Source organism: Protopterus annectens, chromosome 1.part1, assembly GCF_019279795.1.
Source record: "Protopterus annectens isolate FY-2018-M chromosome 1.part1, PAN1.0, whole genome shotgun sequence".
Taxonomy (NCBI): Eukaryota; Metazoa; Chordata; order Ceratodontiformes; family Protopteridae; genus Protopterus; species Protopterus annectens.
Window position 1 is genome coordinate 883,447,582 of NC_056726.1, and position 27,051 is coordinate 883,474,632.

The 27,051-nt window shown below is 39.5% G+C and overlaps 1 protein-coding gene across 3 annotated transcripts in view; it reads right to left on the bottom strand.

Annotated features, from left to right (window-relative positions):
• The window catches only part of FBLN7 (fibulin 7), a 1,104,237-nt gene that overhangs the window by 995,120 nt on the left and 82,066 nt on the right, over positions 1–27,051 (bottom strand). The window lies entirely within an intron of this gene.

A 27,051-nucleotide genomic window follows, 5' to 3' on the forward strand; every position in this document is an offset into this window, starting at 1 on the left:
AACTTATATAAAGAATCCAAAATGATCACATAAGGGTCAGGCTGTTGTGAGAAGAAGATTTAGCACTGAAAGACTGTTGTGAGAAGAAGATTTAGCACTGAAAGACTGTTGTGAGAAGAAGATTTAGCATTGAAAGACTGTTGTGAGAAGATTTAGCACTGAAAGACTGTTGTGAGAAGAAGACTTAGCACTGATAAATCCACTGATGCAACTAGAATGAATGACCTGTTGAGTGTGCAAATTAAGTTTCACAAAGCCATTAGAAGTGGGTAAAATAAAGTCTGTTAGTGAAACTAAAATTAATAAGAGCAAAAACAAAATTATAAGTGACATTTTGGTTACTTGGATAGCACCTAGTAACAAATGAGCAATCAGTGCAAACACTGCGGCGACAGGCATGAAAAGACCAATGTAATGCATGAAAGCAAATCTTCATGCTGTGTAGATGTAACAAGCATTTCATCTGACACTGTAAGAAATGGAAACAAGCGTAAAATATTAATGTTTAAGAAGCAAAAGAATAGCCTAATCAGACATATTTGTTGATGTCATTGTAGTACATTCATGGAAGACAGTGCATGCCATGTGCAGACAGTGCATTCAGTAATGTCCACTATGAGTTTTTCCATTTATTCCAAACTGGGAATGAAGGTAAAAGTAACTCAGGTCTGAAAGCCGTGGATTAAAGGAATAGCAACTGCATTTAAACTGGATGCTGGCACAGAGTATAACATAATGACAGAATCTATTTTTAAAATGATGAATTTAAACATTAAGTTATACAAATCTGCATGCATGCATGTTACTGTCATATTCCTGACCTGACATAAACTCAAGCCTTTGGGTCAAGATTGGTTGTTAAAACAGTACAAGCTGTAGTCCAGATAACGATAATGCAAGCTCAGCTAAACCAAAGCGGTATTTAGAGAGATGCTTGTGCAGCACTGAGAACGGGGAACAGAAGTCATGCAGTTCTGATGCTATAATGATAATGCAAGCTCAGCTAATCCAATGCGGTATTTAGAGAGATGCTTGTGCAGCACTGAGAACGGGGAACAGAAGTCATGCAGTTCTGATGCTATAATGATAATGCAAGCTCAGCTAAACCAAAGTGGTATTTTGAGAGATGCTTGTGCAGCACTGAGAACGGGGAACAGAAGTCATGCAGTTCTGATGCTATAATGATAATGCAAGCTCAGCTAAACCAAAGCGGTATTTAGAGAGTGACGCTTGTGCAGCACTGAGAACGGGGAACAGAAGTCATGCAGTTCTGATGCTATAATGATAATGCAAGCTCAGCTAAATCAAAGCGGTATTTAGAGAGTGACGCTTGTGCAGCACTGAGAACGAGGAACAGAAGTCATGCAGTTCTGATGCTATAATGATAATGCAAGCTCAGCTAAACCAAAGTGGTATTTAGAGAGATGCTTGTGCAGCACTGAGAACGGGGAACAGAAGTCATGCAGTTCTGATGCTATAATGATAATGCAAGCTCAGCTAATCCAATGCGGTATTTAGAGAGATGCTTGTGCAGCACTGAGAACGGGGAACAGAAGTCATGCAGTTCTGATGCTATAATGATAATGCAAGCTCAGCTAAACCAAAGTGGTATTTAGAGAGATGCTTGTGCAGCACTGAGAACGGGGAACAGAAGTCATGCAGTTCTGATGCTATAATGATAATGCAAGCTCAGCTAAACCAAAGCGGTATTTAGAGAGTGATGCTTGTGCAGCACTGAGAACGGGGAACAGAAGTCATGCAGTTCTGATGCTATAATGATAATGCAAGCTCAGCTAAACCAAAGCGGTATTTAGAGAGTGACGCTTGTGCAGCACTGAGAACGGGGAACAGAAGTCATGCAGTTCTGATGCTATAATGATAATGCAAGCTCAGCTAAATCAAAGCGGTATTTAGAGAGTGACGCTTGTGCAGCACTGAGAACGGGGAACAGAAGTCATGCAGTTCTGATGCTATAATGATAATGCAAGCTCAGCTAAATCAAAGCGGTATTTAGAGAGTGACGCGTGTGCAGCACTGAGAACGGGGAACAGAAGTCATGCAGTTCTGATGCTATAATGATAATGCAAGCTCAGCTAAACCAAAGCAGTATTTAGAGAGATGCTTGTGCAGCACTGAGAACAGGGAACAGAAGTCATGCAGTTCTGATGCTATAATGATAATGCAAGCTCAGCTAATCCAATGCGGTATTTAGAGAGATGCTTGTGCAGCACTGAAAACGGGGAACAGAAGTCATGCAGTTCTGATGCTATAATGATAATGCAAGCTCAGCTAAACCAAAGCGGTATTTAGAGAGATGCTTGTGCAGCACTGAGAACGGGGAACAGAAGTCATGCAGTTCTGATGCTATAACGATAATGCAAGCTCAGCTAAATCAAAGCGGTATTTAGAGAGAGATGCTTGTGCAGCACTGAGAACGGGGAACAGAAGTCATACAGTTCTGATGCTACATGAGTTATTTTCTGCAACAAATGTAGCCACCTCTGGTGTCATACAGGAATAAAGCTGTGGCTGTGCCTGCAAGGTGGGGTAGAATGCTAACAGCTAAAATCCCGTGGAGGAGGGGTGGCATCATGGTGGGCATCCTATGGGTGCACTTTCAGCTCACAGAGCCACTTAAGGGAAGTCACTGTGGGCTGCTGCAGTGATGCAGGTAGCTCATCCCCCCACGGAGCAGGGTTAAGGCATATAAACACCTTCATTCCCAGAATGCCAGTGAGTGCAAAGGCAAAATACTGGATACCTTTATGATGGCTAATCTGGATGTCTCTTTCCCCATTACTGTCTTGGGAAAAATACATGGTATTTTTTATTTTTATTTAATTTTATGTTTGTTAACTGGATAGGTACACTGGTCAGAGGACTTTTTCTGGAATAGCTCATGCTTTAATGGCAACAACAGACAAAAATAATCAAAGTACAATTATAAAATGCAATAACTGTTGTTCTCTTACAAAGAAAGTACATACACACACACACACACACACACACACACACACACACACACACACACACACTACACACACACACACACACACACACACACACACACACACACGCACGCACGCGCACACACACACACACACACACACACACACACACACACACACACACACACACACAGAATAAGCACAGTTTGATATACCACTATAAATGATAACTCCTGTGATATGACTTACTATCATAAGGAAGAGTCAAGAAAGTGCAGAAGGTTTGAGAAATATATGTAGGATATCATAGCAGTATAGACAAACTGAGTGATCATTAGTGTATGAGTAGGGAAGGGTAAACAGAGGTAGGCAGGAGGTTATGAACATTTATGTACATATTTACAAAGTAAGTTTTGGGATTCAAATCTGGGGGCTTAATATCAGACTCTCAGTGGGGAGGTCTGATGGTGAGCAAGCACAGGGACTTTTCTATGACTGGTACAGTACAGAAGCAGTCTAATTTGAATCTGAAGTACACATGTCACCGAAAGGTATATTAAACTAGGTCCCATTCAGAAGATCAACTTTTCAGAAAGTGGAAGTGCGTATGGTCAAGACCATATGATCGAATTTCCAAAAAGGTGAAGCTTTTGTATGGAGATTGTGATACAGTGGGAATCTGGGAATTTAACCTTTTCCCCACTGCAGTGCAATCTCGGTGTTGGTACATATAATATGTAGGGGGTAGGTTGGACAGCCGCCTCATGGGTGGTGTAGGGGAGCTTTCCCCCCTGCAAAAATGCAGATATTTGTTGTTTTGTGTCAGTTGACTTTTCAGAAAGTCATTCATATGGCCTTAAGCATATGAAGTTTGAGTTTCTGAAAAGTCACTGTTCTGACATAGATCCTTTAAATCATCGCTTTGCTGGTAAGCAACCCAGTACTGCAAACGAGTATAATAATTACAGAAGTATAAATTACAAGAGTGTGTTGTGCAAAATATAAATGATATTGTGAAGAGGTATGCTAATGTATTTTGGAGGGTCAGGATGCCTACAGGCTGCAAATTATATAAAGGTTTTACCTGAAGCAGTTTCCATGACTCATGCTTAGAAAATTGCCTAACTTACTTAAGGCAAGAATAAAGCAAAAACTAAAGCATGGTCAGTGGACATTATAGTCAAACAGATTTAACCAATAGAATGAGTAAGCAGTATGGTAGCAGTTATAAAGCAGGATGAGGTCAGGATATGTACTGATCCACAAGATCTTAACAAATGGATCAAAGCAAAACAATACACACTTCAAACTATTGGAGATGTAGGGGCAACTAAGCTTCATATCAGTTTCTTTTTAGTTCTTAATGCAAAACTATGGTTTTTGCTCATCAGATTTGGATGAATCACTTAAAAACATTGCACTTAACAATTATTCTTTGGATCATTATAGATTCTTAAGGATATCTTTTTGGAGCTCTTCAGTTCCTGAGGTGCAATAAAGGTTAGTGGCAGCTATAACTGAATCAATACCATAGACAACATTCTAATCTGGGGCACTACAAATCAGGAACATGACAGATGGCTGATAAAGCTATGGACAGACTGATGTCTCAAGATTTGAAACTCAGTAAATCAAAATGGCAGATGTATGCTACATTTTGAAATATGTGGGATTTGTATTAGCAAAAATGATCTTCAAGTTTAGAGCTATTGTAAATATGCATAAAATAGCAGATAATTATATTTTATGTAATACTTAGGCATAATACAATATTTGTCCAGATTCATACCTTACTTGTCGGAGACTACACAATGCTGCTATGAATGCTGCTAGAACATGATACATAGATTCATGGATAATGACTGGGGGAACCTTTCTAAGCCTAGACAATGTTTCCCTAAAGAATAACACTGTCCTGTATCTAAATAGGACACTGAGGGCCAGAAATTTATAAGCTACCTCCATCCATAAGAGATATGGGTGATAGGCCAGGAGTAAATTTGCTATTCCCCATCCAGTTCTCTGGGTTGCACTGAAATTGGGTAACAAACTCAGTTTCACAAGGATGGGAAGCCTGTTTCATAGGAGGGGCAGTCTCTAGGATACATATCTGTCTTTCCAGAATATTATGTTGAAGTCACAGACAAAATTCAGGTCCAGTATAGTGTTTGTTAATAGATAAAGTAAAAAGTTTTGAGCTGCTGCAGTGTTTCATATCTAAAGCACCAGTTTTCTTACAATGTGATATGACACAATGTACAACACTGCAAGTTGATGTCAACAAGGGCTGGATGCAGTTCTGTTACAGGAAGGAAGACATATAACTTAACCTGTTCTCCACTGTACACCAACGGCACTAACCAATGCATAGAAATATTAACATGAATAGAAAAGGAAATGCTAGCAATAGTCTTTGGCAGCCAGAATTTCTATAACTATATTTATTTCAACAACATTATTGCTGAATCAGTCTACAAACTGCTTCAAAGCAATTTTAGAAAATCCTTATATAAAGCTTCATCGCATTTACAAAGTATGCTATTATCTTTTCAAAAGTGTGATTTGCAAGTAAAGTAAAATCTGGATAAATTATTTACATTGCTAAAACTCCAAACCAGACATATCTGAATGAGTGCAGAGATGATCTAGTAGAAAAAGATATAGAAGTGCAGTACACTGTGTCATAGTAAGTAATGACAACTGGTAAATTAGAAAATCTGAACTGCTGTAGTAAAAATGACTTGGGACTAGAACTGCTTAAAGCTGTCATTATGATACAATGGTCTGATGGTATGAAGCAGCTGCATTCTATTATTAAACAATACTTCCTATTCTGAGTTGAACTGATGAAATGACATGTTCAGTGACTGGTATTTAAAGATAATATTTAAAGTTTTTAATTTAGCTCTAAGGGATAGGACTATAAGATGTTAACAAACTTAATTCCAGAGTCCTGAGCTTGATTCATTCAATGTCCACTTACAAAATGTGTGGCTCTGATCAAGTTATTCAGTCAGACAGTGTTCCCAGATCACGTATGAAAATGGATACTTGTGTCCAGTGAAGTTACCCAGTTAACAGAAAAGTGATAAGTAGTAAAGACATTTCTACAAAGCTGCATGACAGCATGTCAACAAAAATATAATTCAGACCTGAAAATAACAGAATGCAAAGAAAGAGCACATGAAGTTATGTATTGAGCAGAAAGAACAATTAAAATAAAACTGGAAATTTGTGGCATGATTATAAATCAGAATCAGAAACAGGGACTCATACAACATGATATTACCTCAAGTCCGTGGCTCAAAGATGGAGTAGATATCCCAGCATAGAAATCTACATTTTCTGCTATGTGTGGACTGTTACTGGCAATACTGGGAAGTGGTGACATTTATTTATTTATTTGTTTGTTTGCTTGCTTGCTTGCATGTGTTTGAATTTGTTAATGAGGAATGTCCAGCTGGGCAAAAAACCCTTTTCAGTTGTGTACTATGGAGAAAAGCTCCAAAGAAGAACAATTTACCCATAAATAAACTGAAAACACAATTCCACAAGAAAACACATAGCAACCTGAATATACAGTGTTAAATGCAACATGACGTACAAGTATATACAAAATGTGATATGAAAGTGATACATATGACTTTTAACACTCGTTCTATGATAGGTGACTTCACCAAGCACTTCATGAATAATATGAGGATATATATGGGTTCAAGATCAGACTGTAGATTCAGGTTAGAATACAAGAAAAAGAAATTGCCTAAAACAAGAGCATTGACAATACCATTTGAAAGATACTACCAATCAATCAGTCAATGATTACTATATATGTATAGTCTTTATTTTCCAGGCAAAGAATTCTGGAGCAAGTCATATCTGGCAATGCTCCTTACCTTTGTGAAGATTTTCAGGATTTTGCAAAGCAACCGGAATTTGCTAATATCACATCAAATCCAAGATAAACAAAATCAAATAGACATGCTTTAAAGATGGTAGAGACAGTAAAGAATATTTTAGAGAAAAGTGAACATTCAGAAATGACAGATAGCTAATTGTCTTAACTATAGATATACTCTATTACAATTTGTGGGACTATGTCCATCACAACTCCTTATGGGTCAGAGAGATAAATCAGTTCATACATCAGTGTTAAAAACTGGTAAATGCACAATGTACAAGGACATCTGAGAGATAAGGCAGCCTGTTTTTTCTTTTACAAACTAATGGAGCAGAAACTGTAGCTAGTTCAAAATTAGATCTCATAAGAGCCGATTATTTTCCTTGCTCTGTGGTACCTTTTTTGTTGATTTTGAAGATCTCAAAATTTATTAAAATGACCATTTAACCATGCAACTGGCAACATTTTGAAGAAGCTCAAATGGTTTAACCATAATTATTTCCTTCAAAAAACATTTTCAGTTCTTTTACCATTGCATGTTGCGTAAGGTCACACATATTCATTTTTTCTTCCTAGTCACTTGACGTCGTGGATTTTTAACTTGACATATCAGTTATATGCACTTTGCATTGTTAATCCTTGCAAAGAATTGGCATTGCAGCACCCACAGCAAGTCATTTGGTCATGGGTGAAGGAGCATATTATTACCAGAATGTCTGCACAGTGGTAAGTGGGAAGTTTTAGACATGAAAGAGCAAGTCCTGAAACTAAGAAACTTAAAGCGTGAATTATAGGAAGCAACAGTATACTTCATATAAGGAGCTGTACCATCTGCACTCAACTCCCAACTCTTACACTGTATTGTCGCTCGTCCGGTCAGGATAAAACAGACAAGCTGTTGTGGGTTCAGTTCAAGCAGCTTTATTACACATAAACATATCAGGAATGAGGCTTTGTAACTCAAACTTAAATAAACTTATAAGCAGACTGATTACCATGCTCATACATGTTAACACTCTGGCTGTACTCTCAAAATGGCACTGCTACCTGCACATGCTCACTATTTATATGCATGTGCTTATATTTGGAAATGCTTCTTAAAGGTACACACACACACACACTGTTCTACATGCACCTCACATAAAAAACGATTCTCCAAGTTATAGTAATTTTGGACTGCATTTTCCCATAATCACACTAGCTTCTAAGGATCACACTTACCATCCTCAGATTTAAGTTGGGGACCCCCACTGTCCTGCTAGATTATTGAATAAGGCATTTTATTATTTTTAAACAATGTTACCACATTTTGAAGGACAATTTCTTACTGACTGGCCTGCAGAATATAACATGTAGGCACATGCATACAAGCAGAGAATAAATTTAGGACATCTGCTAGAAAACTTGCTTACAAAGACAAATTCAATGAGTCCAAATAATCAAAAATAAAGGTATTCAAAAGTCATTTCACTGACATAAATATTCACCAAAATGTACATAACACAGTAATACACAGAATTATCCTCAGTTTTTCTTCTGGGAAACAAACTCCCAAATTCTACATACACAAGACACCATCTCGCACAACCTATAACTCCAAACCTGACATTAACCCAATCCAAACTCTAAAGCTAACTTAATTTTACCCTAAACATAAATCTAACTCTAACCTTACCATAATCCTAACCTACATGGTAGTCAGCACACCAAAACCTCAACCCTAATCTCAGCCAAAGACCCATCCCTAACCCTAAAATCACTATACTATACAGCTACCGCTACAACCACATTTGGTCAATCATATTTTATGCAAAACAGCATTCATTGAAGTCAAATTCTCATTCACTGTAGTATTTACACAAACTGAATAATTCAGCTAAAAGGAATTGGAAAAAAAATGTTCTCAAGCAAGCTGCTTGTGGACAAGAAGCTCAATCCCATAGACAACAATTGCTGAAATACATTTGTAAAGTTCGCATATCCATATTTTCTTGAATTACATGTGGGCATTTTGGTTGAAATCTATATGCCCTAATAAAAAGGTGGTATTTCTGAAAGTATGTATGGGCGGCCACGGTGGTGCAGTGGTTAGCATTGCTGCCTCACAACAAGAGGTTCTCCGGTTCGATCCTCGGCTGGGGTGCCTTCTGTGCGGAGTCTGCATGTCCTCCCTGTGGTCGCGTGGGTTTCCTCCGGGTGCTCCGGTTTCCTCCCACATCCCAAAGACATGCTGCAGGTGGATTGGACACTCTAAATTGGCCCTAGGTGTGCGTGTGAGTGTGCCTTCTGTGGAAGGTTGGGCGCCGGGCTGGCACCGTAAAACTCCACTGCCATTCAATGTGCGGACAAGGTGATCCGCTGTGGCGACCCCTAACCGGGAAAAGCCGAAAGAAGAAGAAGAAGATTTCTGAAAGTATGTATGTACTTCAATTAAAAAAATTATGCTTTAGTGATTTCACATAAATCCAATATTGTTCTTTTAAATGTATGCCAGAAATAATTTTCTTCCAATTTATGTCTTCGGTTAACCAAAAAGGCAACATAAAAAAAGAATTTTAAATTCAGAGTTAAAATGCAATGTATTTCAATGTTTAATCATTTTAATAAAAAAGAAGTTGTGTTCTCACCATAACGTTGCATCTGTGTTGTTGATCTTCATTCATTCATGATAGATGGGTCTCGGTTCTGTCCTCGAAACTGACTCAGCTATTATAACAAGCTTGCACCAGCCAAAAAACTCTCAAGCTAAGATTACCCATAGTGCCCCTCTCCTCATTTCCTCAGATCAAGTTTTCCCATAAGAAAGTAAAGAGGAGGCTTTGTCTGAGCAAATGCCCTATCGTGAAGCTAGGACCAAATCCGAACCTCCAGGAGTCTTTCAAGGTGGTATGAGGTTGGGCTGTCATGACTGAATGAAGATCAACAACACAGATGGAACGTTATGGTAAGAACATAACTTCTTTATCTGATGTTGTTAATCTTCATTCATTCATGATGGATGGGACAGAGTCCCTAGCTACTTTATTTCCTGGGAGGCCCTATGGAAGGATATTCCTGAAGACCACTGACCCAAAGGATGCTCTCCCCCTTGAGACCAATTCCAATTTGTAATGAGTGATAAAAGTATGAGGAGTAGTCCATGGGCCTGCTGCACAAATGTCATCCATGGAAGCTCTGGTAGCAACTGATCTGGCTGAATGTGCTTTGATTTTAATCATTAGATGCATTTAGTTTTGTTGGTAGACAAAAGAAATACAGTCTCTCAGCCATTTTGCCAAAGTTACTTTAGTAACAGGTTTTCCCAATTTGGGTCCTGAAAAGGACAAGAATAATTGGTCAGATTTTCATAGTGATTTACTCCTGTCCAAATAGAACCATAATTGTCTATATACATCCAATAAGTGCAAACAATATTCTCCTCTATTAGAAAAAATTGGGAAGAAAACTGGCAGGTCAATGGATTGATTAATACTCAATTCCAAAACAACTTTGGGTAGAAAGGAAAACCTGTAATTCTGATATTCTTCTTGCTGAGGTAATTGCTACCAGGAATAAAGTTTTCCAAGACACAAATTTCATATCGGAAGTGGCAGCAAGCTCAAAGGGAGGACAAGTCAAAGTTTGTAGGACCAGTGTCAAATTCCAAGGCTCAACCGGCTCTTTGAAGAGCAGTTTGATATGCGTGACTCCCTTCAAGAAGGTTTTACAGGGACAGTGAGATATTAAAGAGGAATCTTGGAAACCATTGTGAAAATTTGAAATAGCTGCTAAATGGACACAAATAATAGAAGCTGAAGCTCCTGAATGGAGAAGATTTGATAAATACTCCAAAACCGAACTAATCAAAGCTGAAAAGGGGTCTAGTCCTTTTTCTCGAGACCAAAAGATGAATCTATTCCATTTTTTAAATTTACTGGGACACACTTTGGCAAAAGTATAGACTTGTTGGATGTTACCTTATATAAGGATGAGACAATGGGATGTTTTCTGTCCAAGATTTTCAGAAAAGACAATTTTTCCAGTAGTTATCTAGACTTTCGGAGCTGTCACCCATATTATTCCAAAAGGAATACTGTACAAGGGCAGATGGTTCGGGCAGTTAGAATGTATTCAGACTTTTTAAACTTTAGGATAGAAATTGATAAGATAGGTCAAATGTTTGAAGGAAGAGGGTATCCAACAGACTTGATAAAGAAAATCATGGTGGAAATGGTACAAGGTTGGGGCAATGCATTCAAACCATTGTTAGAGAATGTGTGGAAGAAAACATTTTCTACCCAAAATGATGTTAGAGAAGATTTCATGAACCATATGGTAGTCCCTTATGGTTATGAAGGAAAGGAAATTAATGATATTATTACTAAAAATTGGGTTATTTTCAGAGCACATTCAGATTTGTCAGCTACCCTAGGAGAGACCCCCCATTTTGTTTTTTTAGACAGGGAACATTTTTTTGAACACCCTGCCCCCCAAGCTCCTTTAAATCTGAAGGGCACAACTAAATGTGAAAGCTGTCACTACCGTTCATATATTTTAGAAAGGTCCACTTTTATATAAAGATATCCACGTACATATTCATTTGAGAAATGGTAATTGTGTAACAAATGGTGTGGCCTACATCGCAGTGTTTGATAAATGTCAGTGTGTTTCTATGTAGGGAAGACTGAGCGACAGCTGAGGAAAAGAATGTATGAACATCAATATGCTATTTCAAAAGGTAATATGAACAACGCACTTTATAAATACACTTTAACTTGTGTAGGCTTCAACAAGTTTAAGTTTGGAATACTTGACATCATCCCTAAAGACTGCAGGGGAGGTTGGTGGGAGCTGCAGATAGAGAAAAGGGAGTTATTTTGGCAATTGAAACTAAACACAATTATATTATCTAGGTTAAATGAACAAATATCTAGTGTGCCAATTTTAAAAACTAAAGCACTAGAATTACAAATTTATGAAGACAGCTTGTTTAATGTTTCAATACAACAGTTACATGGTTTAAACATTTTTATTATGTATTTTGTTTCATTTATGTTTAAATGTGTTAATTGTTTTAAGGATTAATTGATAGGTCACAGGTTTTCATTAGGAGTATTTATGTATAAGCTTTTACTGGTTTTATTAGTTCTGATGAAGTCCCAATGGTTTTAGGGGCAAAAGCGCTTAACCTTATTGTGGAATAAAGAGTTCATTTTTACATACTGGTGGACTTTTTTAAGAATTCAACATCTTTGGTTTTTGCATCCTGTTCTAAACTGTTTTTTGTTTTTTGTTTTTGTTCTAACCTCTGGTAATTATCGTCTGCACCCAAGAATCTGTCGTTATAGAATGCCAGGCTAGGTGGTGCAGAGAAAATCATCCCTGACTGCTTCCAGGGGCAAGCAATCGGGCCACTGTTCAGGTGCGCTGGTAGAGTTGTCCAGAGAAAGAACCATTACACGGACCTCCTCTGGCTCTGGGAGGACATCTTCCTGATGAGTCCCCAACCTCTGTCCTGGGGGGAAAACTCACCACATGTGTCACGGAAAGGCCCTTGGGATTTTCAGAACCACATCTTTCCACTTCTCTGATTCCTAGAGTAGGATCGTCAGAGAGTGGAAAAATGTACACCCACAGCAGACAGGGTCTTGTCGTCCTTTTCACACCTGGCTATTGTGTCTTTAACCCTTGGGCCGAAAAGAGAGGAAGCATCAATGGGAGCATTGATGAAGGAAGACTTAAAAGGGTCCGCAAAGTCACACAAGTGCATCCAGATGTGACGTCTCATGACAATGCCTGTACCCGCTGCCCCTTTGGTAGTATGAGAAATTAACCGTATGGACAAATTAGACATGGATTCCAGGGTGGCAAGCTGTGAGGCAACTTTGCCACGTACCTGATCAGACACAGTTCCGGCTAAGGTTCCCAAGAGTTCCATGATCAGGTCCCTCTAGGGACGGGTAAAGTGTGGCAAGTAATTAAATGACCATATGACAACGGTCGATGAAGCATACACCCACTTCCCTAGTCTGTCCATCACTCAAGACTCCCTGTTTGGAGGATGGACAGCAGAAATCTCCTCCATCAGTTCCTTTCTAGTGGCTGCCCCCACCACCATAGCATCTACTGCCAAGCCTTTGGACCAATGAGGGCGATCCTCTGAAGGAGAGAGTATTTTGTCCAGTCTCAGCGGGATTGGCTTAGTGGTGTCAGTACTCTTCCATGCACGCATCACGATGAGCTGGACTAAGTCATCTACAGGCAGGGTCACCCAGGAGGTAGAGGGTCTAGCATGGAAAGCCTGCAAGAATACAGATTCCTCAGAGGAAGAGTTGCTGAGCTACCAGTCACCCTGCTGCTTTAAGATTTCTAGTATTTCTCCAAAGGAGACATCCTCAGGGGGCGACCATGGGGACCCTTCCCCCTCACTGTAAACTGTATCTTTGGTAAGGTATTCCTCTTGAGGTTCCTGTGCCCAATGTCCCAACATAGTGGACTCCCCACACATGAACGCTCCTGCAAGTACAGCAGTGCACGGCTAAACTGAGTAAGCATCCAAAGAACACAGCCAGCACTTGGAGAGTATGTTAAACCAGCATTTAATTATAAAATAGCAAGACAAACTGGTTTTGACATAAACACCAAAACCTTCATGATGAAGGCTTTGGTGCTTATGCCAAAACTGGTTTGTCTTGCTATTTTATAATTAAATGCTGGTTTAACATACTCTCCAAGTACTGGCTATGTTCTTTGGAAACATAGTGGACTGTGTCAGCTGTGGACCAGAGGACATGTATATGTGGGATTCTGGCACTGAAGGGACTAGCTGTGGACCTGCTGAGATGAGTGCCCTCTCCATAACCTGGAAGGCAAGCCCACCTGAAGTAGGATGGGAGCCTAGAACTGAGACAGACAACCTCGGAACCAGGATCACACCTCTCTCTGATGAACCTGCCCCCCAGGGAAGGAGCCGCGAGAGGACTTAGAGCTGTCAAAGCAACCGGAACCGTAGATGGTGCAATAGAAAAAATGGGTGCCATACTAGGGGTCATGGTGCCAACAAACCAGTCATGGTCTCGAGGGTGGGTCAGCTCCAACTGAATTGTGGACCCCAGGGTAGGCTCCAGAACCACAGTAAGATCTACCAGTGAAACCAAAGGTACTGGCACTGGGGATAGGTGTCGGCATCGAGGGTTCCAGTACCTGTGAGGAGGTTGAAGGAGGAATATACACTGGAGTCTGTGGAGAAAATTCCTCATCTCCGAGTGAGAGGGAGGATTTAGAAGGAGTTGTGATTCCTCTGGCCGTCATGAGCTGATCCACGAGTCTCACTACATCGAGCTCCAAAAGTCTCCTGGTAGAGCAGGTTAACATCCCTGATGGAGATTCAAGCCGATCAAGAAATGGGCTTAATTGTTGTCCAACAAATGGATCGATAGACGGAGAATATCAGGATCGAGCTAGAGTCTCGACCTTCAGCACCATGGCCAGAAGACCAGAAGGTTGTGTTGGGGGGGTAGTGACCTGCATTGAAGAAGACAATTTTTGGTGCAAAGAGGGTCTGTGGCACCATGGAAGTGATCGTTACCATAGGTGTGGAAGTCATTATTGGTTCTGTGGACAAGGACGGCACAGTAGATGGAGTTTTAGGCTCTGGTGCCGAAATTGGTGCAGAAGTCAATTTTACCTGTTTTGGTTTCAGTTCCATATGAACCTGGGCCTGAGTGGATTTCATTTCCAGAGAATGAGGAGAAGATGGTACTGACTGGCTTCTCTTCTTCAATTATTTCTTTAGGAGGGGTTGAGACCTCTGCCTCAGATAAAGCCTCCGAGAAAGGGTTTTTTAGAAGACCCTTTAATATCAATTTATTCTTGCTCTCAGCTAAGGTGCAGGCACTAAAGCCCTTACAGAGCTCACACAGAGGTTGAACTTTTAAGTGGGGTAGTCCTAGACAATAGACACAGGAAAGATGCCCATCGGAGTTAGACATCTTCCTGCCACATTTATCACACTTTATCACACTGTTTGAAACCTGCTGTGCCTTTCTTATCTGCCGTATTGGAAAGTCCAGTAGTCTACAATCCACAATATAAATAGTGAAAAATACAGCAAGATAAAAATCCTGTCACAATTAGCTGTACAACACAGACATGCACACACACACACACACACACACACACACACACACACACACACACACACACACACACACACACACACATGGAAAAAGAGAATAAAGTTTCTTTCCTTGTTTTTTTAAGTTACCAACAATGCTTAGTAACGTAGAGCCAAAGGGTAAAAAGGTAGGGAAAGGAGGGAATACCAACGATGGTATTAGAAACAACCACAGAGGTAAGGGACGGGTCTGAACCACCAATGGTATGAAGAAATACCAAAAATGGTAAGAAGGCAGGGAAAAAACACTCACACGAAGAGAGGAACTACATCTAATGGTAAACGACTGGATAAAGAAAGGATTAGAATTGAAAAATCCCAAATGTTGAAGAAATATTATTGGAAAAAACAACTCACCTAGATGGAGAGCTGGCCTGATGCGTCTTGAAACTCTATGCAGCAAATGAGATCTGAGAAGATGAAGAGAGGGGCACTATGAGTAATCTTAGTTCGAGAGTTTTTTGGCTGGCGCGAGCTTGTTATAATGGCCGAGTCGGTTCCGAGGACAGAACTGAGACCCATCCATCATGAATGAATGAAGATAAACAACATCAGATAATTTTTTCTTCATCAAAACAATATATTTAATGTCTATTTTACTAGAGGAATATGCCATCTTTCTGACTGTCACTATTAAGAGATTATTACAGTTCTCAATTTAATTTAGTTGCATTCAACTCTGTCTTACGGTTGATAATGTACCTGTTACACGTGAATTGTAATGTTACAGAGAGTAATACTTCACCTCCATTGTTTACTGTACAACTGAACAAGGCATGTAACTAGATAGTGTTGCTGGGCTTTGTCTGAAAAAGGTTCATATGGAACAATGATCTACCTTGGTTAACAAATGCAAATACAAAACCCCATGAAGTTATTATGTGAAAATGTTACTTCTTTGTGAGTAACTTGAGGGGACTTAGTTCGGACATTACACTGAAGGCTCCCTATTACGCTGTTGCAGATGCAGGCTGTCAAATATGTCTTTGTCGAACTGAAAAGTGTGAAAAGACAAAATAGCGAAGCGGCTTTTCAGCGAATTCTTTTCCTGGGAAGGAATTTGTTTGGCCACTTTCACTACTTTGCATTTTTGGCACTGTAGTGCAATCCTGGAGTTGGTAGGGGGAGTGTGGGGTGCACAGCCCCGACATTGGGGGGTGTAGAGGGCTTATGTAATGTTTTACAGTTTTTTTGGGGGGGGGGGTTATTTCAGAACAGAGATTTTTTTCCCTTGGAAAAAAATCGCTGTTCTGAGGTTTCAGCGTTGTAAGCTTTCACTTACATGGGATCGATTATGTGTCGTTCGCTCTTCTGAGCGTGCAATATCATAATATAGACCCACACTGAAGCATCTGCTTCACAAATAGCCTGTTATAAGTCCCATAATTTATGTTATAAGTAAACTTCTTTGTGTGTGTGTGTGTGTGTGTGTGTGTGTGTGTGTGTGTGTGTGTGTGTGTGTGTGTGTGTGTGTGTGTGTGTGTGTGTGTGTCTGTCTGTCTGTCTTGTGTCTGTGTGTTGTGAGTCTCTGTGTCTGTGTGTATATGTATATTTATTTCTTGCATTTCAGACTTACTCAAGTGCACACATTACTTAAATTTCTGTATATTACCTTCGATCTGTATTTCTGTGGTTTTGATGAACTGATTCAGCTAATGTTGACAGTCACTTGTGTTAAATATACTCACATAGTATACCAAATAGAGAATCAGGTATACTATTTCACCTCAGTACACAGCTGTTCAGATTTTACTGCATTGTTTACACATCTGACAAAGGACTTCCAGGAAAAAGAAAGAAACATTTTTTATTACAACTAACTGGCAGCTGACAAAGCGGAACACTAGACCTTTGAGAAATGCTTGCATTAAACTGGATTAATGATTACCAAATTCAGACACCTGCACATCAGGTAGGTAGATCTATTCTAGCAAGTATAAGATACACTAAGCAAAATGATGAAATATTGGGGAAAACATGCATTATAACAGAGCAAAGAATGATAGTGGATATGGTACTGACCTGCAATGGAAACGTTTTTCTAGTAGCACAGTGATCAGTAAGGGAACATACTAAACACCATTGAAAACCCATGTATTATATGAGCAGAGTGACTGGTGTGGAGCAAGGGACATGCCAGCAAGGATGCCTGTCACATAAAGTTGGAAGTGTATGGTCCACAGGTGTTATTATATTTCACAGAAAATTTTGAACTGGTCACTGCAGAACTGAAGGTCACCTTACTGTATATGAAAGTGTTAGAGTTGTACAGGAATAAATTGTCCCTAATATGTTGGAATTTGAATCGCACAAAGGTACTACTATAAAAAAAAAGATTTTGCACACTACATTTACTCTATGCATTACCTTAAAGAGATCTGTTTTGCACTAGCAATCACATCTTGTTGTTAGAAGACGTTGGCATTGAAAATAATTGGTTGTTGTTGTGTTGTGTCTTTCGGCTTTTGCCGGTTAGGGGTCGCCACAGAGGAACTCCGGTCCGCTAATGATTGGTAGTTGATTTTTACATGCCAAGTTACCAGCCCTGATGCACAACCTTCAATGAAGGTACACCCATTCACACATATCTCCATGCAGAAGACGCTCTAGCTGAGAATTGAACCGGACAGTGTCTTACTGTGAGGCGACAATGCTACCGCAGCACCACCACCGCGGGTATACATTGAAAATAATTGGTATATGTGCAAAATAATCACAGACAAATCAAAACAAACCTTATCTGCAAAAAGCTAAGCAATAGTGGGCATGTTTTAAAAGTAAATATTTATTCTACTTTGCATGCTAACTCTTAAGCAGTCACTTGGTGCACTAATGATTTTAAGTATGGTATCAGCAAGTCTGTGTGAAAATTTTACTTAAAATATACCAGTTAAAACAGCAAGGCAGATGTCAATTAACATCAAATCTCCCTGAGCAGCAGTCATTGCAGACGTGTGAGCCTACAACGTGTTAATTTATCATTCCTGGATTTAAGCTGTGCCAAGAATACAGTTTTAATTTTCCTATAAAATGCCTAGAAATTTTAACAAAATGAATGGTAACTCAGTAATTATTGCCTAAGGGCCCCTTATTTTAATATGGCACTTGAGAGATATATTCAGCTTTAAGATAGGTCTGAACATTATTTACAAAATCTCAGTTGTTCAACAGGTTGTGAAGTTGTTTTGAAGCCAGTGTCATGCCACGATGGATGAACATGGCTTTTTGGCAGTGTTCATTACACCGAGCTGCCAGGAGCAGCCATACTAAGTTATGCAGGCAAGAGATTCTCTGAATCACTTAACTGTGTAAATGCCTTCCCAAAGGGATAGTGCATGGATAATTAGCATATGCGTTTCCCCAGAAATGCCTCATTAGAATTTAGCAAGGCCACGGAGGCAGTCCACCACTGTCCTGTGCTGCATGTTGTCACGGTAACCTTACTGAATCAGCCACAGTAGGGATGTCAGTCTTAACATTACTCATTTTACTATGTGCACAAAGCAGCATGCTGACTTTTATTACTATCTCAAAAAAAAAATTTAAATAGAGTAATAGTATTAAATTTTTACAAGAGGGTTGTGTTGGGTTTACTAATGACTGCCATGGTTTGGTCATGAGGATGAAATTAGAATGACCAAATCCACAAAGTCAGGCATGTATAAATCTAGTATAACCCCCATCCTAATGATGTTTTATTGCTATTATTCATCAATTGGTATCTTTATTAGTTGTTTGATTATTGTACAAATTTTGCTATTATCTATAAATCTTCAGATTTTATATAGTTTATGGAGAGTTGTATGAGAGATTGGACACTAAAGAGGGAGAAAAGGACCTGTACCGATTGGCTAGACAGAGGGACAGAGCTGGGAAAGATGTGCAGCAAGTAAGGGTGATAAAGGATAGTGAGGGAAAGGTACTCACAAGAGAGGAGAGTGTGTTGAGTAGATGGAAAGAGTATTTTGAGAGGCTGATGAATGAAGAGAATGAGAGAGAGAGAAGGTTGGATGATGTGGGGATAGTGAATCAGGAAGTGAAACAGATTAGCAAGGAGGAAGTAAGGACAGCTATGAAGAGGATGAAGAATGGAAAGGCTGTTGGCCCAGATGACATACCAATGGAAGCATAGAGGTGCTTAGGAGAAATGGCAGTGGAATTTTTAACTAGATTGTTTAATGAAATTTTGGAAAGTCAGAGGATGCCTGAGGCGTGGAGAAAAAGTGTTTTGGTATCTATCTTTAAGAATAAGGGTGATGTCCAGAGCTGCAGTAACTACAGAGGGATAAAATTGATCAGTCACAGCTTGAAGTTATGGGAAAGAGTAGTAGAAGCTAGGTTAAGAAGGGAGGTGATTATTAGTGATCAGCAGTATGGTTTCATGCCAGGCAAGAGCACTACAGATGCAATGTTTGCTCTGAGAGTGTTATTGGAGAAATACAGAGAAGGTCAGAAGGAGTTGCATTGTGTCTTTGTAGACTTGGAGAAAGCATATGACAGGGTGCCTAGAGAAGAGTTGTGGTATTGTATGAGGAAGTCGGGAGTGGCAGAGAAGTATGTAGCAGTGGTACAGGATATGTACGAGGGTAGTGTGACAGTGGTGAGGACTGCAGTGGGAGTGACAGATCCGTTTAAGGTGGAGGTGGGATTACATCAAGGATCAGCTCTGAGTCCTTTCTTATTTGCAGTGGTGATGGACAGGTTGGCAGATGAGATCAGACAGGAGGCCCCGTGGACTATGATGTTTGCAGATGACATTGTGATCTGTAGTGAGAGTAGGAATCAGGTTGAGGAGACTCTGGAGAGGTGGAGATATGCTCTAAAGAGCAGAGGAATGAAGGTCAGCAGGGCTAAGACAGAATATATGTGTGTAAATGAGAGGGAGGGTAGAGGAATGGTGAGGATGCAGGGAGTAGAGTTGGTAAAGGTGGATGAGTTTAAGTACTTGGGATCAACAGTTCAGAGTAATGGGGAATGTGGAAGAGGGGTGAAGAAGAGAGTACAGGCAGGGTGGAATGGGTGGAGAAGAGTGTCAGGAGTGATTTGTGATAGACAGGTACCAGTAAGAGTGAAAGGGAAGGTCTACAAGAGGGTAGTGAGACCAGCTATGTTATATGGGTTGGAGACAGTGGCATTGACAAAAAGGCAGGAGTCAGAGCTGTGATGTGGCAGAGTTAAAGATGTTAAGATTTGCACTCGGTGTGACTAGGATGGATAGGATTAGGAATCAGTATATTAGAGGGTCAGCTCATGTTGGATAGTTTGGAGACAAAGCAAGAGAGACGAGATTGCATTGGTTTGGACATGTGCTGAGGAGGAATGATGGGTATATTGGGAAAAAGATGCTAAGGATGGAGCTGCCAGGTAAGAGGAAAAGAGGAAGGCCTAAGATAAGGTTTATGGACGTAGTGAGAGAGGACATGCAGGAGGTTGGTGTGACAGAGCAAGATGCAGAGGATAGGAAGAAATGGAAAGAGATGATCCGCTGTGGTGACCTCTAATGGGAAAAGCCAAAATATGATGATGATGGATGTATTTTAATGGCAGCTGTTAATATATTCTGTAGTATAAAAGTACAGTCCTAAGTAATGATTGCTACCATATTGTTTTCCTAAGTTTAATTTTTCTGCACTTTTGAATGGTTTCCCTAATCAGATTTTATCATTTTGCTCTGTTTCCTGAAAGATGCACGACGTGACAATAACTGTAATTAAAATACATAACTTGTACAAGTTTCAATTACTTTTGAAGGTATTAGTTGTGATATTTTGAAAGGCAATTTTCTGTATGGAGATCGGAATTTATAATGTGGTATGACAATAGGTCATAAATGTTTACGATGTGACATTTTACTTTGCAGTGCTTGAATTTTTTGGTGGTTCAGTGACTATGTTTCCAGTATTTGAATTTAGTTGAGTTGGAAGCACAATTCTGTCAGAGTTGCTTAAATATTTTTATCAAATCTGTACTTACTGTTCAAGAAAGATTAACATTTTAAGGAAAAGGTGCACATTGTGATTTAACAGGAAGTAATTTGTAGCCACAAAAATGGGACTCTTTAATGGGGGTATTGACATCTCTCAGTATGTATATGGTAATGACAACAGAATGAGCTGTCAGTTGGTGAAACATTTTTTTGTAAGAACAAGCAGAATATAAAATAATCCATAAACCTAATACATTGTCCATTCCTAATTAACACAGTGTCCAAATTTTCTCTCAACAGAAATCTCGGCTCTGAAACTCAGAATCTTCTACAATGCCAGTACAGTACCCTTCTTTACAGCATCTACATTACCAAACTATGGAATGGTATTCCACCTGACCTCAGAAATGAAATAACCCAAAAAATACCTATATGTTAAAAACACACCTTCAAACAAAATGGCCTTGACCCTGTCAACAGTAAAAAAATGTTATCAAAAACATCACTTAGTTTTTCAAGTCTATTATCGCCTTTCAAGCATGCTAACTCGCCTTTCTTTCCTCTAATAATTAATCACATTGCACACTAACCTATTCTTCCATATTCACTTCATCAGTTACCCTTAATCTAATCTCTTGCTTATTTATTCTTTCCCCCTACCCTTTATATTTATTTCCACCAATCAGTCTTTGGTATGCAAATAATCTTTATCTAATGTCATTCTTTTCTGTATTCTTTGTAACTATCCAAATTTTGGGCTTTTATCCCTAGGCATCCACTGAAAATAAACTGATCAGTCGAAATATTCCGGTCAGCAAATGTAAAATAAATGCATACATAAATAAAATATGTGATACCATATAACTTTATGACTGTGTACTTACATTTATATTTTTCTATTTTTCATATTTATAAGTTCATAGCTAAGTACTAGGCTAGCTGCCCTTGCAGGTCATTTTAAACCTTGCCAATTTCTCTTCAAGGGTGAGAATCAAACCCTGTATCTTGTGTCTGTGATGTAAACATGCTATCCATCATGCCAGCCCCCATCTCCTTTACGCATTGATGACTATCAAATATTCATTCCCATTACAATATTGGGATTAAACAAGGGTTGTCACCATACTTCCCTTTGCTTAGAATAGGAAAATAGTACTGTACACAAACACTGACTATTTATTTCCTACAATATGTAGTCTTTATTTTTGTATTTTCCCTGCACCAATTAATGACTGAGTAAATACTTAGCTATCCAAATGGCCTTAATAAATATAGCTGTGCTAAAACATATTTTACAAGCACCTGCAGAGATATGGAACTGAACAATTTTGTCCGTTAGCAGTAGTTTGTAGCACTTTGTTTACTTTTTGATATAAGAGCAGTTTTTAACCTGCACTGACCAGTCTTGTTTCCATGAGTAAGTCTGACATTTACCCAAGAGAAAGGACTAGTTTAAACAAAGATAAAGCATTCTTCTGCCAAAGTTAGTTTCTTACTGAAGTGAATATTTGTCCTTCCTTAACCATCTATTGAGGCTAGTTTGACAAAATAAAACTGTTGCCTCTGGTATCGAAAATCTTCTTTTTGAATTTTTACCGTTAACAAGAAGTCCTTATCAGCTGTTTGCATTTTCACTATTATCAGCCTTGGAGCACTAAAAGTATTTCTTATTTTTTGTTTACGTGGTCATAAACAAAGGGATATTTAGATACTTTTTTGGGTTAACGCTTTAAAAAAGGTGAATATTTTATGGGTTGTAGCTTCTATTCCTTCTTTACCTATTTTCAAAGTCCCAAGAAGTTCAGAAGTTTCAGAGTTATTATTCTTCTGAATATAGACTCTAGGTCTTGAATTTCAATGAACAAATATTATCTTTTCCACAAAAGTCATATCTTGTAATTTCTCACTTTGAAACTACAACTCTTGAACATTATGCTTTAGTTTTTTCACATTTCATCTACTTCACCTTGTTGTTAGCCTAGTATATTTCATCCATTTTATGCTGGATATTTTATTATTCACAAAACAAATTTGATTGTGCATAATTTCCTGAGGGTGTGTTATGGGTGGGGGTGGGGTTAAGGATTTAGGTGGATGTGTAACTGTTTAGTCTGTGTTTATGGACTTTTAATTGTGCATAAACGGGGAATGCAAGACTTACATCTTAAAATGACTAAATCTTCCCCTCTATGTTTCTTTGGGTACCCAACCTAGATAGCCGCTGAATTGCCAATTGTTCTGTGCTCTACTGTGTCAGAGGAATCACTATATTCACACACGGAGTCATTCAGTTATGGTAAATGTCATTTATACAGTCAACAGATGTTGGTCCCCTACCATTTAATGAACTTGGTTATGACATTAATTTGACATTCCATTGACTGTTTCAGCAAGTTCCCTTACTCAAGTATCTTAGTTATGTTCTTACATTCAGAAGGTAAAGAGTTTTATTTTCTTGAACCATTTTTTCTGTAATGACAGGCCTCTGAGTTTTTAAGCTTTATAATAACAGAACTTGTACTCAAACATTTAGGAAATATAAAGGATCTATTTCACTTAACATGAGCAATACTTCATGATGGGGAGTGGAGGATGCATACTTCTCATCTGTCTAGATTTTCGCAGAATGTCCAGACTCCTATTTTTTGCCTGTTCCTCATAAAATTTGTGGTTTTCTGGCAATTAGTTGGGATTGAAGTCACTAAATAATGACATACATTTGTGTTTAATTAAGACTTCATACCGGTCTAAAATGTATACTAATGCAAAGCCTGTTAGTCTATCAACATTTTAAGTTAATAATAGCAATATTTAAAAACTGTCCCTATTTTTGGGCATTTGTCCCCCATTATTTTTGGCTTTGTCCAGATTTTTTTGTGGCAAGACATTGAGGTATGGGAGGATGTGTATTTTTTCTATGTCATGCAGTGCAGCATAAGAGGGATGTGGCATTCCTGAGTGTGTCATGAGATCATGAGATGTTAAACTGAGGCCCCACCTGCTTGAGTTGGTGGTAGCTCAGGTATATATAAAAGATTTCACAGCACCTATCGAAAAGAGCAAGGGAAGTTCCTCAATGCCATGGCCAAATTACCCCTAGTAGTATAAATACCACCTCTTGTCTCCCCTGAAAAGAGGTCACTAGCCTAGTGGGACTAACCTGGACAATAAACTACAAATTACTGTTTGTTGATTAGTAGAAATATAGGAGAGATAATGGAGGGGGGCCTTAACTATATTCCAAGAGTATGGGTTATATTCTGGACTTCAATGCAATGCAAACAAATCAGTTATACTTAGGACTGGGAAATGTGATAAAAATCTGTTTCTTCCATCTGAAAAGTTCAAAATGGAGTGGAAAAAGAGACTGCAACCTTTCAGTCTATTTCATGGAGGATCAAGGCAATTAAAGTAATGGTGCCACTTGTATCATTTATAGTATGAAATATGTTGCTTCCTGTGTTTCATCCAAAGCTATGTTTTAAGTTATAAAGTTGTATTATGATATACACGTAGGAGATTCTCTGCAGTAAAAGTGTAGTTTTCTCCTGGGAATGGAGAGTGAGGGATTTCAGATATCCACAGGTATGATTTAGCCAATCAGCTGGTTCAACTAGTTCAGCTGCGGGCAGGATCAAACTAAACTCTAGGCCATATGCAACAGTCTCATGAAAAAGGAAAGGTATAATGTAGGAATTTTTTTCTTTTTTGGCATGGAACTCTAGTGTCAAAAGAATCAGAGGGTCATACTGGGCCCTTGGGCCTACAGGTGACATATGGGATCATCCAGAAGTATGTCAATCTATTACAGATAAAAACTTCTCCAAAGCTGATTACAGCCTCCTGAGGGATGGTATAAACAGCTTCACAGCCCCCTCCCCTTCTCTAGCAACTGGCACCAATATCCAAAACTATAACAAAGCACTATACGAGCATTTATATAGATGCATGAAATCAGGAATACCCAACAGGACTAAATTATCCTCTGCAAGGAAGAGTAAACTTGTCTGGTGGACATCTGCAATAAATAAACTCTGTAACAAGAGGAAAAAATTGCTGTCCAGCACCAAGAAGGAGCACATGCCCAATTGGAAGCAGTCTCTCCCTAGCCTGAACAAGCAACCAAGAGCACTAGTGAAATCCTCCAAAGCAAACTTTGAGTTCAAATTGGCCACATCTACTACAGACAATCATAAGGCCTTCTTCACATATGTCCACAATCTCAAAGGAAGCACCCAGATCTGTTCAGAACTGGTGGTCAAGGACACCACATATACAAATGCTGTAGCTATAGCAAACTTGCTGGCTGACAGATGCAGCAAAAATCTTTGCCCCTCTGTCCCCCCATCAGTAAATCAAGACATTCCCAGTACCTACCCCCTTCCCCTTATATCTAGGGAACAGGACATCACTGCTCTCTCAAAGGTAAAAAATACAGCCTCCATGGGACCTGATAACATCCCAAGCTGCATCCTACATGAACTCAGGCAGGAACTTGCAGCACCCTTAGGCACCCTATTCAACCACAGCCTAAGTACTGGCTTTGTCCCAGCTGAGTGGAGGACAGCCACTGCCATCGCTTTGCACAAGGGTGGAGTGTCCACCAATCTGAGAAATTATAGATCCATCATCCTAACTAGCCTGATCTGCAAGGCCATGGAAAGAATTATCATGGACCTCATTAACAAGGACATTGGCAACCTCCAAATACTCGATCCCACACAGTTTGACTTCGTCAAGGGGAGGTCATATCTGTTAAATTTAGTCGACTTCTTTGAGACAGTCACCAAAGCCATGGATGAGAGGAAGACGGTGCACACCACCTACCTTGACCTGGCCAAAGCCTTTGACACTATTCCCCACTCTTCCATAACAGATAAACTCTCTCAACTAGGCATCAATCTGTATGTTACCAGATGGGTAGCTAACTGGCTCACTGATAGAACCCATCTAGTCAAAATAGGGGAAGTCACCTCAAGCAGTAGACCTGTAATGAGTGGTGTACCCCAGGGTTTGGTCTTGGAGCCTCTGTTATTTGGGATATACTTTTCTGAGGTGCAGGCCAAAACCAGTGAGCTATGGCTGACCAAGTTTGCAGATGACTGCAATCTGGGCACTGTCAACAATTCCCCTACTGATGTGGACATCCTCCAAGAGGGTTTCACACAAACAAATGACTGGTGCCAGAAACATGGCCTCAAGATAAATACCAAAAAATATATCATCATCCTCTTCAGGAAAAGTGATGTTCCCACAAATTATCACAATAATAACAACGTCCTAAGCATGCAATCAGTCGTGAGGGATTTGGCCACCCAGGTTGATAGCAACCTGACTTTTGCCTACCATGTTGCTTCCACTGTACAAAAAGCTTTCTACATGACCCACCTCATAAGTAAGGGTATCTCATCTAGGGTCATGGAGGTCATAACATCCCTGTATTCTTCCCTTATAAGGCCCATTATTGAGTACACATGCAGCAGCTGGAGAGACCACAAAGGTTCTTCACTAGGAGAATCCAGGGCCTCAATAATCTGCCAAACACAGATAGGCTAAAAGCCCTATCCCTCTACTCAGTTTCATACAGACTCCTCATAGATGATCTCTGTCTGGCATACAAGGCGATCTCGGACTCCGCCTTGATGGGACCGCTGCATACCTACAAGTCAAGCTTCACTCGAATAACCCCCACGCATGGCATCAACCTGGTTTGTGACATCAATAGGACTTGGTGGAGTAGATTTGTATTCCAGAGACTCCCCCATCTGTGGAATAGACTCCATCTCCACGTCAAGCAGAGTACCTCTTTACCCCTTTTTAAGCGCAACCTGGATAACTGGATGTGAAACAGAAAATAGATCCCTGGGAATCCCCCCGTGTCCCTGCTAAACAGGGGCATCAGGTGATGACTTGTCTAAACATGGGCTAAACTCTTGGCTAGGCTTATAAGGGCCTCAGGGCCAATAGCTCAGTAACTTCCTATAAGCGTATGAAAGGTGCAGAGATTACAGAATGGTCTCATATTTTAACAATTAACAGACAATCTTTTAAAACATTTGATGTATTTTGTAGAGAATATGACATACCTAAGAGGGACTGGTTTGCATTTGGGCTGCTTAAG